Consider the following 11,776-nt stretch of genomic DNA (forward strand, 5'->3'; position numbering starts at 1 on the left):
TGATAAATAAATTTGAAAGGTTTAGAGAAAAACAAGAAAAGGTGACTCTAGATTTTAGGAACACCAAAAAATGGAATAAAAGATGACACTCTAAAAAGAAATCATGGAAACCATTAATGGACAATATTTATTTGGTAAGACTGTTTCATTCAGGGGGTAAAGTTTATTATGTAAAGTTCAGGGCTGCCGGTGACACAAGCAACAAATCACAGAAAATGTAGGCCTGAGGACAAACTGAGATCATGTAAAGAAGTAAGTTTTCTCTGAGAGTGAACATAAACAGAAAACTGGACCGTCAGAGGATAGTTTACATCAGCACTCTTCAATAAAACTTCCTGAGATGTTCTTTGTCTTCAGTTTCCAGTATGGTAGCCACCAGCCACATGTGATTACTGAACCACTGAAATGTGGCCTGGTGCAACTGAGGAACTAAATTTTAAATTTTATTTTATTTTAATTAATTAAAACTTAAGTTTATGCACAAAATGAAATACTACTTAGTAGTAAAAAGAAATGAGCTAGGGACACCTGGGTGGCTCAGTCAGTTAAGCATCTGTCTTCCACTCAGGTCAGGTCCTGGGATCATAAGTCCTGCATCAGGCTCCTTGCTCACAGGGAGCCTGCTTCTCCCTCTGCCTGCTGCTCCCCCTGCTTGTGTAAGCTCTTTCTCTCAGACAAATAAATAAATAAAATCTTAAAAAAAAAAAAAAAGAGCTATCAAGCCCCACAAAAAGACACAGAAGAACCTTAAATGTTACATTGCTAAGTGAAAGAAGACAATCTCACTCAGGAAACTACACAGCACAAAATGTGAATCCTCATATAAACTATGGAACTTAGTTAATAACAATTTATCACCACTGGGTCATCAATTATAACAAATGCACACTAATACAAGATGTTAACAGAAGTAACCGTAAGGGGAAGGTGTATACGGAAAATCTGTACCTTCAGGACATTTTTCTATAAACCTAAAACTGTTCTAAAAAAATTAAGTCTATTACCAATTTTATATTTAAGTAGCCATTTGTAGCTAATGGCTGGTAAGGAATAGCACAGATCCTTATCAATGAAAGACTGACATGGGAAGAAAATGAGAATGGTATCTCATTTCTTTTTTTTTTTTTTTTTAAGATTTTATTATTTATTTGACAGAGATCACAAGTAGGCAGAGAGGCAGGTGGTGGGCGGGGGGAGCAGGGGAGCAGAGAGCCCGATGCGGGGCTCGATCCCAGGACCCTGGGATCATGACCTGAGCCGAAGGCAGAGGCTTTAACTCACTGAGCCATCCAGGAGACCCTGGTATCTCATTTCTGACCACTACTTTCAAAAGTATACGTAGAGGGACATTTAGCTAGCTCACTGTATAGCATATGACTCTTAATCTCGGAGTTGTAAACTCAAGCCCCACACTGGGTGTAGAGTTTACTTAAAAATAAAACCTTAGGAAAAAAAAATACACATACATTTAATCCTAAACTACACAAAGTTTATATGCAGCTTCAGTAGCAAAACGATTTCAAATAGTCTAGATGAATATCTTTCTAAAATGATTTTTGTTAAACAGAATTTACGGAGGAAAATTATTTATTGAATGAGTACTATGTATCAGGTACTATACTGAAGATGTAAGTTATCTCATTTTAAACTTCAAAATAAATCTTTAAGATTTCATTTATTCATTCATTCATTTATTTGAGAGAGAGAGAGAGAGAGCATGCATGCACATGTCCACTCAGATGGGTGTGCTAGCAGCAGGAAGGAGCAGAGGGAGGAGCCTGGGGGGAGGACTCAGGTCTCATGACCTGAGCTAAAATCAAGACTGAGTTGCTTAACTAACTGGCCACCCAGGCACCCCCAAAACAAATCTTTAAAAGGAAGGTATTATCTAGAGCGCCTGGGTGGCTCAGTGGGTTAAGCCTCTGCCTTCAGCTCAGGTCATGGTCTCATGGTCCTGGGATCAAGCCCCATATCAGGCTCTCTGCTCAGCAGGGAGCCTGCTTCCCCCTCTCTCTCTCTCTGCCTGCCTCTCTGCCTACTTGTGATCTCTCTCTCTGTCAAATAAATAAATAAAATCTTTAAAAAAAATAAAGGAAGGTATTATCATTTGTTTTTAGAGATGAAGAATCATAAAGCTTAAGTGATAAAAGATGGGAACATAGATATCTGACTCCAAAGCCTGTGTTCTAATATATTCTGTACATATTTTTATGACTCCCAAAATTATGAACATAACTGAATTTTCCTACAATGAATTTATCATCAGGAATAGGTTAAAAAAAAGGAATAAGTTATATAGCATAATAAATGACACACTCAGTCTACTGAGGTGTTGTCCCTATATTAAATGGCACCAAGCTAACATGGTTTTTTTCTGTAAACCCCTCCACTTGCTGTCCCTTTTACCTATAGTGCCTCTACCCCCACAGCTAATTTGCACCTTTTAATCTGCTATGGAATTAGAGAACAGATAATCAAATTTATTAGAATTATGTACAAACCAAGAGAGCTCCTAAATCAGTGCCTTAGTGCAGATGGTCTGGTTCATTAATCTTCTAACAATTAAAAGTCTTTTTGTATACTTCTTATTCTAAACTGGGACCTGGAGAGATGAACTACTGCTCTGTAATAAAGCTAAGAATCCAATAATCCTACTTCACTCACAAATCTTCCACTAAGCCATATTTTTAAGTATAGATTTCTAAACATCACTTCACTTAAAGATGTTAACGATAAATGTACTGTTTTGTTCTTTTTTTAAAGAATTTATTTATTTGAAAGAGAGAGACAGCAGGCACACACAGGACGAATATAGGTGGGGAGGGAGGAAGTGGGAGGGAGAGGGAGAAAGAATGTGAAGCAAACCCAGATGGAGTATGGAACCACACTAGGGCTCAATCCCAGGACTGGGAGATCATTACCTGAGCCGTGATCTGAGCCGAAACCAGGAGTCTGACGCTTAACTGACTGAGTCACCCAGGCACCCCAACGATTAAATGTATTACTTTAGTATACTAGCTTTCCTATGTTACTATAAAAAATAAATGAGGTATATATAAAAATATAGAAATATTTATAAAGAGTTAATACTTTTCTGAAAAAAGTCCCCCTATTAAAGAAAAGTACTTAATTGTCTAAGTATTTGTAAGTAATTCTTCCTCATCACTTTTTAAGTTGCCCTTATAATGAAGTTTTCCCTTGAAAAAGGGCTATTACTGAAGTGACTTTTTATATGCCCTTCTTGTCCCAAGATTATGGCCAGAGGATACCAAGAGTAATCTGGAGGTTGCTGAGGGCTTGTTTTAGAGTGTTTTCAAGTCTGATGGAGAACTCTTGACATTTGGAAACAACTAAGAAAATATGAATATTTAAAACCACATTTTAAAAAGGGGGAGAGGGAGGGCTGCCTGGCTGGCTCAGTTGGTCGGGCGACTGCCTTTGCCTCGGGTCACACACGATCCTGGAGTCCTGGGATCAAGTCCCACTCGGTGGGGGTCTGCTTCTCCCTCTGACCCTCCCCTTCTTGTGCACGCGCTCTCTCAAATAAATAAAATCGTAAATTTAATTAAGATAAAAAAAAAAAAAGGGGGGGGGGGGGAGAGGGAGATTAATATCAAAATTCAAAACTTTCTGCCTCACTTAGATCTCCTGTAATTCATTACAAATGTTTACTAATAACATGAAACCTGTTTTGCACCTATCACCATAAACTTAAAGATTTCAATTTAATTGGGGCGGGGAGGGAGTACCATTCTGAATTTAAGAAAAGGATAAGAGTATTTCCAAAGCCTGAAACTGAAACTTCAAATTAAGCAATTCTAAATTTACAGAAGTCTGGGGCACTGGGCTGGGTCAGTCAGGAAGAACAGGCAACTCTTGATCTTGGGTGTAAAGATTACTAAAAAGAAAAAAAATAACAAAGTTTTTTTTAAAAAAAGATTTTATTTATTTGACAGAGAGAGAGAGAAAAAGAGAACAAGCAAGAGGAGAGGCAGGCAGAGGGAGAAGGCGGCTCCCCGATGAGCAAGGACCTGGATGTGGGACTCAATCCCAGAACCCCGGATGATGACCTGAACTGAAAGCAGATACCTAATCCACTGAGCCACCCAGGTGACCTGAAAAAAAATTTTTTTAAAGAAGGGTTGTCTGGCTCACTTGGTGGGTAGTGTGTGACTCTTGATCCTGGGATTGTTGAGTTTGAGCCCCATGTTGGGTGTAGAGATTACTTTAAAAATAAATAAAATTTCAGAGGTCCAAGTGCATTACACATTATTCCAGAAAAGAAAGCTTAATAATTTTCTCCCTCAAATCATAAACTAAACCAAGCAAAAAAAGCTACAGATCAATTGGTTCTGTAACAGTGTCATGTTTTTGGAGGGAGTCAGGTAGAGCCCAAACCTAGGTTTTTAATACTTATTCAACATGTGATTAAAAGCAGAGTGTCAGGTAAATTACAGCTCCAAATACTCTCAAAGATTAGCTGAGTAAAATAATTCATAAAGATCAAGGAATTTCAATCTAACAATCATTTTCCAATATAATCTCAAATAAGCCCTTGTCTCTTAACATTCCAAATTTTTTCTATACATTAAAGAAAAAAAAAAGGGAGGGGGGAGGAAAAAACAAGAGAGAGAGAAACCAAAAGGCAAACAAGTTGTAGACAGCAAACTCAGTCTTATCTGCTCCTATCTGTATAGAACATCATAATTTAGTTAATTCTCATAACCCAATAAGGAAATACAAATGAGTCTGAGAATTTGAGTAGAACTCCTTTGGAATCATCAAAATTAAAACTGCAAATTGCTGTGACTTTCAACTTTTCTTCCATAAAGAGTCTCTGGCAGTCTGCCTACTGTATTCAAGAAAAGCATGCAAAGAATAAGGTGGGTTTTGATTCCTAACAATCATATCCTGAAGTTTTTTTCCTACAATTTCAATTATACATAATACTGCTTCTTAATCTTGACTCAATATAAATTTATGTTAATTCCACAGAGACAGAAAGTAGAATGGTGCTTGCTAGGGACCAGGGGGAGGGGGAAAGGGGGCATAACTGCCTAATGGGTACAGTTTCCTTTGTGTGTGATCAAAGGGTTTTGGAATTAAGACAGTGGTGGCTGCACAACATTGTGATCATATTGCTACTGAACTGCTTACTTTAAAATTACTGGGCGCCTGGGTGGCTCAATGGGTTAAAGCCTCTGCCTTCGGCTCAGGTCATGATCTCAGAGTCCTGGGATGGAGCCCCGCATAGAGCTCTCTGCTCAGCGGGGAGCCTGCTTCCCTCCCTCTCTCTGCCTGCCTCTCTGTCTACCTGTGATCTCTCTCTGTCAAATAAATAAGTAAAATCTTTAAAAAAAAATTACTAGTTTTATGTTAAATGAACTGAAACTTAATTAAAAAGTTGTTTATGTCGGGACGCCTGGGTGGCTCAGTTGGTTAGGCAGCTGCCTTCGGCTCAGGTCATGATTCCAGCGTCCTGGGATCGAGTCCCACATCGGGCTCCTTGCTTGTCAGGGAGCCTGCTTCTCCCTCTGCCTCTGCCTGCCATTCTGTCTGCCTGTGCTCGCTTTCTCTCCCTCTCTCTCTCTCTGACAAATAAATAAATAAAAAATCTTTAAAAAAAAAAAGTTGTTTATGTCGATATATATATATATATAATGTATATATAATATACATATAATACATATATATATATAATGGCCTCTTTAGAGTTCTTCTTCAAAAACATTGCCACCATGTTCAAATCCTATTTAGATCTTGGAGATTTTTTGATGCATTAGAAGTTAAATTATTACCATATACTCACAGTAATAATCAGTGTGATGAGTACTAACGTCAGTGCTAAAATGCTTAACATCAAAATATTGCTGACATAAGACATATATTTGTTAATAATCTCGAAGAAAAACATAGATGAACCTTAAAATATTCACTCCTCTACCGCAGGTCACAATTTCAGTCAGCTCAACTGTGCACGGAAGGTCAACTAAAATTTTATACTAAAACTCTTTTCCCAGGGGCTCCTGGGTGGCTCAGTGGGCTAAAGCCTTTGCCTTTAGCTCGGGTCATGGTCCCAGGGTCCTGGGATGGAGCCCCGCATCGGGCTCTCTGCTCGGCAGGGACCTGCTTCCTCCTCTCTCTGCTTACTTGCGATCTCTGTCTGTCAAATAAATAAAATCTTAAAAAAAAAAAAAAATTCTTTTCTCAAACCTCAACCAATTAGGAAAACACTGTGAACTAATAAGAAGTGCCTAATATTACATAAAGGGTAAACAAGAATATTATATAAGAAGTGAACAGGCACAAGTCTGACCAATAACAGCTATAAATAAATATGCTAAAGTTAAATGTCCTGGGGATATAAGGCAACATTATTTAGGATTAGTAAACTGCTCACTTAAAAATACACAGAATCGGGGCGCCTGGGTGGCTCAGTGGGTTAAGCCTCTGCCTTCGGCTCAGGTCATGATCTCAGGGTCCTGGGATCGAGCCCCGCATCGGGCTCTCTGCTCAGCAGGGAGCCTGCTTCTCCCTCTCTCTCTGCCTGCCTCTCTGCCTGCTCATAATCTCTCTCTGTCAAATAAATGAATAAAATCTTAAAAAAAAAAAGCAAAACACAGAATCTAAGAAACTTTGGAATAAGAAAAATTCCTTTGTGTTACACCAGACAAAATCATTCTTAGGGCGTAACAACCTCCATGGCTCGTCCAAATCCAGCCTAGACTCCAGGATTAAACAAGAGAACAAGGTCTTCAAAAACATCTACAAAAACAGGCTGATTTTGAAATCTACTGTGACTGTTTTGATGCAGGCCAATGTGAGAATTTAAATACATTTGAATCTAACCTCAAAGAATATCTGGACTCCTGAGCGTTGACAGGGCCAAAGCTAAAGCAGGTCAGTACGCCCTGCCAAAGAACATCTTGCTCCGAGGTATCCACAAACCAGGATCATTTATCAGTGTATTCTTCACTGCGTCGAGTGCCAACCACTCTCAAGATATATCCAAGGGTAGATTGTCTAGCCTCCCCCAGAATTCCATTTTGAACCCCAAGATCTAGAGACAAAAAAATGGTGCAGAATTCTAAATGGTTTATGGCCTTAAAAAATTATAAATGGAGAATTTCAAATGTTAGCTGACCCAACTTGAGCATCCCTGAATGTTACTAAAGCATTTTTAAATTTCCATGAAGTATTTCACAGGCACAATTTAGCAACAGTCTACATAGCAAATTAAAGCCATGAAATGATTACAGTAATACAACAAATCTGTCCTATGTAAATGGTATGAGTTTCTAGATCAACCGCATTTAAATTTACTAAAAGCAAAAATAAGTGTTTCATTTGTAATTCACATGAATAAATACTTTCTCAAACTTAGAAATGAGGGGGCGCCTGGGTGGCTCAGTTGGTTAAAGCCTCTGCCTTGGGCTTGGGTCATGATCTCAGGGTCCTGGGATCGAGGCCCGCATCGGGCTCTCTGCTCAGCGGGGAGCCTGCTTCCCCCTTCTCTCTCTGCCTGTCTCTCTGCCTACCTGTGATCTCTGTCAAATAAATAAATAAAATCTTAAAAAAAAAAACAACTTAGAAGTGAGTATTTGGCAGTGTATAAATAATGTTAATAGAAAGATATTAGGGCTAAAGGCAAGTACGGCATTACAAAGCACAGCTGCTGATCAAAACAAGGAAATCCGTCAACATAGGAAAGGCTTCAAAGTTAAACCTTGAGACACATGGTGGCAGTAGTAAAGCATCTAATTTGTCCACAAGACCTGGGTTTGAGTAAGCTCTTTTACCTATTAATTATGTGGCCTTTTTGCTAGTGACATAGCTTCTCCTAGCCTCAGATTCTTCATATATAAAGTGAGAACAATACCACCAATATTATAGCCTAAATAGGAGAATTAAACGTGAATGTTTTTACTCATTCAACAAAGATGCTTTGAAAAACTGTTAATTTTTTAGGTAGAAAAAACTCAAATTCTTCAAATTAATCATATATATTAACTTTTAATATTACCAAGAAAATGCAAATCTAGTTCTTAAGCTATGGTTCCAAAACCTTTCAAGGAAATTCTTAAATATTACTTGAGAAACTGAAATTATCAGAATAAACACTGATAAAATATGACGATGCAGGGATATCTTAAGAGTTTTGACACCTATTAAAACCAGAAGTCTCTAAAAGGTTTTTCAACATTAAAAAGAAATAGGGACCCAGACCCAAACCATAAATTGTTAACACCCAATTTCAAATACAAAACTTTAACATTTAAAAATCTTTTGTTTGGGGACCCCTGGGTGGCCCAGTTGGCTACCTGTCTGCCTTTGGCTCATCACAATCCCAGTGTCCTAAGATCACCTCCCCACATCAGACTCCCTGCTCAGTCAGGAGTCTGCATCTCTCTCTGCCTGCCTGTCCCCACAATGCTCGTGTGCACTCCCGATCTCTCTCTCTCTCTGACAAATAAAATGTTTAAAAATAAAAAATCTTTTGTTTTTCAGAAAAATGTTATTAAGTATGAGGCAAATTAGTCCTTCACACAACAAGAAGAGATTTTTTTTTCATAACAAAGCAAACTAACCACTTAAGATTCTCAAACTTGTACATTCTAATAGGTTTAGGGTCACACATAAATATAAGCATCATTACAAGCTAGACTCTACGTGCACTTTGTGCTGACCCAAGAAAATTAAGCGTTAAAAAAATTATGGGGGGCACCTGGGTGGCTCAGTGGGTTGAAGCCTCTGCCTTCGGCTCAGGTCATGATCCCGGGGTCCTGGGATCGAGCCCCGCATCGGGCTCTCTGCTCGGCGGGGAGCCTGCTTCCCCCTCTTTCTCTGCCTGCCTCTCTGCCTACTTGTGATCTCTGTCAAATAAATAAATAAAATCTTTAAAAAAAAAAAAAAAAAAATTATGGGTTTCAGCACTTCAAAAAAAAGGTGTCCTTTCTGAAAATTACTCCCTGAAAATTCACATTTGCTGAAGCCATGTCAAAGTTGTTCTTTCCCCATCACTTTAAAGTCAAAACATCTACATTATTTATGCTAGGCATAAAATGAAAGTTATTTATATTTTTCTACTTTACTTCAACCCTAAACAACAATAAGATACTTCAACCTCCATGTTTGTTTGATTGCTAATGTATTTACTGTCAATTCTCCTGAAAGAATTAAGGACTAGCTTCACTCATTAAATTTCACATAACCTAAAAATGCTTTGAATTACAACACAGACAATTCTAAATAGAAATTTACCCTAAAAATGGATAAAAGATATTAACTGGCATCTTCTCTGCACAGATCAATCTTCCTTTTAAGAACGCAAACTAGGTGGACCTCGCAACTGAACATTAATAGTAGAAAGCAATCTTCCTGGATGCATCCAAATAATTTTAATATAAATTTCTGCACACCTGGGTAGAAACTGGAATAGAAATAACTTGAATCACCCCCCCAGGCACCCCCCCCACCTGGAAATGCACAAGGTAGATGTCTCAAAAAATTAAATTTAGGTGTTGTCGCAGTTAACTGTTGAAGTTACAGGCACCACTGCCGGAGGGCAAATGCAATAAAGAGCTGGCCCTCCAAAAGCCTAAACCCTCAAAAGAGAACAGTGGTTTCTAGTTTTTGAAAGTTACAAAAAAAAGTCTTGAAATCTTATTAAAATCTGCTTTAGAAACCACATCTCAAACTCAAAGGAAAGGTTAAGTCTTAGAACAAATTACTGAAAGGCAAAAATTAGAACAGGAGACGAGAGACAAGAAGTTCTAGACTGGAGAAGAACCACTTCTCTCCTGAAGAAATGCTTCGTTAGGTCCATTCTGGGCTAATGTTGTTGTTGCTTCTTATGCGACACATTAATAATTCAAAACGGTTCGTTTGAAGAAAAGTTCTATTCAAACATTACCATTTGTCTTCGCGTTGCCAGTTAGTGGCTTTGTTTCCAGTTTCATGGACTATTCTGGGATGTCAAGAGTTATATTATTACTGCTCCAAAAGAGCCCTTGTTTCACTCTCACCCGGGACGTGGTCATAACTGATGTTTAGAGGGTACTGAAGCCAAGAGATGTTTTAAGAACATCCCTTGGCCCTCCATCCCTCCCCAGCCCTTATCGATAATCGCGCTTTACCTCGCAGGTTTCTTGCTGTTGCACGTAAATTTTTTTAAAAAGACACCCGCATACACGATTCCCCTATCGCCATCAGGAAGAAAGAAGACCATCTGGCCCGATCTCCAGGAGCTTCGCGGAAACAGACACCGTGAAACCCACAGGGTCGAGGAAGGGGAGCGCTCAAGGGGTCAGGGAAGGGAGCAGCCCCGAGTGCAGGGACGCGGAGGCGGTGCCAGTTTACAGACGCCTTCACCTCCCCACCCCCACAGACCGGGGGGGTCCAAAAAGCATTTCCTGCGCGAACTCTCCGCCCGCCGAGGCCCTCGGAGTAACCGCCGAGCTGGGCGACCTTTTGGCCCCCTCCCTCCGGCCGAAGTCTCCAGCGCCCTCCCCTCGGCCGGGGCGGCGTCCGCACCTCCCCACGGCCTACCCACTCCGCAAGGCCCTCGCGGCCGCGCTCGGAGGCCTGAGGCCTAAGGACGCCGGGCGCTGACAAGCCCCGCCGCCGCCGGCTGGGCAGAGGCCGGGGGGTGGGGTGGGGGGGCGGCGGCCGCTACCGCCGAGGGGCGGAGGGCGGGCGAGGACGGCCTCTCCCCCGCCGCGGCTGCCTATTGTTCCTGACGGAGGCCGGGCGGCTGCCCCGCGCTCCCCTCGCCGCCGCCCGCCGCTCGCTCACCGCGCTGGTCCGAGCAGCAGCTCCTCTCAGCTCCGAGTCCCCGCGGCCGTCGCCACTGCCGCGGCAGCCGTCGCCGCCGCCGCCGCCACCGTCGACTCTGACTCTGTCCCAGGCCGCCGGGCCACGGCCGCCGTCGCCACAGCCAGCGCCGCCTCCGGCCTCCCACCTGCTGCTGCCGAGGCTGCTCCTGCAGCAGGGGCCATCTTGTTGGTCGGCCTCCTCTTCCTCCACCTCCTCCTCCGCCCCGTCGCTCGTTGTCCTCGTCCCCTTCCTCTTCCTCGGGCTCCGACCCGCCCCGGAGACTGGGGCGGGGACGAGGGCGAGGCCCCTCCTTCGGGGGGGCGGGGCGCGCGGAGAGGAGGGACGGAGGGAGGGAGGGAGGGAAAGAAGGGGATGGGGGGCGGGGCGGGCGCGGGAGGAAAGCTCTGAGTCACCCGCAGCCAACGCCCGGGAGGGAGGCCCGCGACGCTCCCCGCCAACCCCCGGGGCGCACCCACACCCGGAGCCGCCGAACTGGTCCAGCCGTCCGCCGGCCCTCCCCCACCTGCGCCTCTGCGCCCAGCGGCGAGCGGCCAGACAGACGGCGAGGGAGGATTGGGAAATTTCTGACGTTTCCATCGAACCCCGCACTCGCTCGTCCCTAGGCTTTCTCAGCTCCGGTCCCTCTACTCCGGTTCCTTTTCACATTCCCCCCTCCCCCAAGAGAATTTGTTCTTATCTCGTGTTGTCCGCGTTCTGGGTCCCACCAGGTTGGCCCTGGACACCGCTCTCACCGACTCCCAAAGAGAGTTCAGCTTCCCCGCGCGGCGAGGCCGCCCGAGGGCCTGGACACTCACTGCCCCCAAACGTCTCCTGAGGCCCAAGTGGACGCTGAGAGCTGTCTGGGCCGGGGGGACGGAAAGATTCGGCCGGTGGAAGAGTTCCCGGATCTCAAAGCTAACCTTGCGGTGACAAAGTTTCTTCTCCCTTATGGAAAAGAAGC

The 11,776-nt window shown here is 42.8% G+C and overlaps 1 protein-coding gene across 5 annotated transcripts in view; it reads right to left on the reverse strand.

Annotated features, from left to right (window-relative positions):
- Nucleotides 1-10,897, reverse strand: part of RC3H1 (ring finger and CCCH-type domains 1) — a 74,538-nt gene extending 63,641 nt beyond the window's left edge. For all 5 annotated transcript variants that reach the window (XM_032838816.1, XM_032838819.1, XM_032838817.1 and 2 more), the window contains exon 1: nt 10,795-10,897. The gene's annotated coding sequence lies outside the window, so the exon portion shown is untranslated. The remainder of the gene's footprint in view (nt 1-10,794) is intronic.
- Nucleotides 10,898-11,776: the final 879 nt, after the last annotated feature.

Source organism: Lontra canadensis, unplaced genomic scaffold, assembly GCF_010015895.1.
Source record: "Lontra canadensis isolate GAN:19392208 unplaced genomic scaffold, GSC_riverotter_1.0 scaffold106, whole genome shotgun sequence".
In the NCBI taxonomy this organism is placed as follows: domain Eukaryota; kingdom Metazoa; phylum Chordata; class Mammalia; order Carnivora; family Mustelidae; genus Lontra; species Lontra canadensis.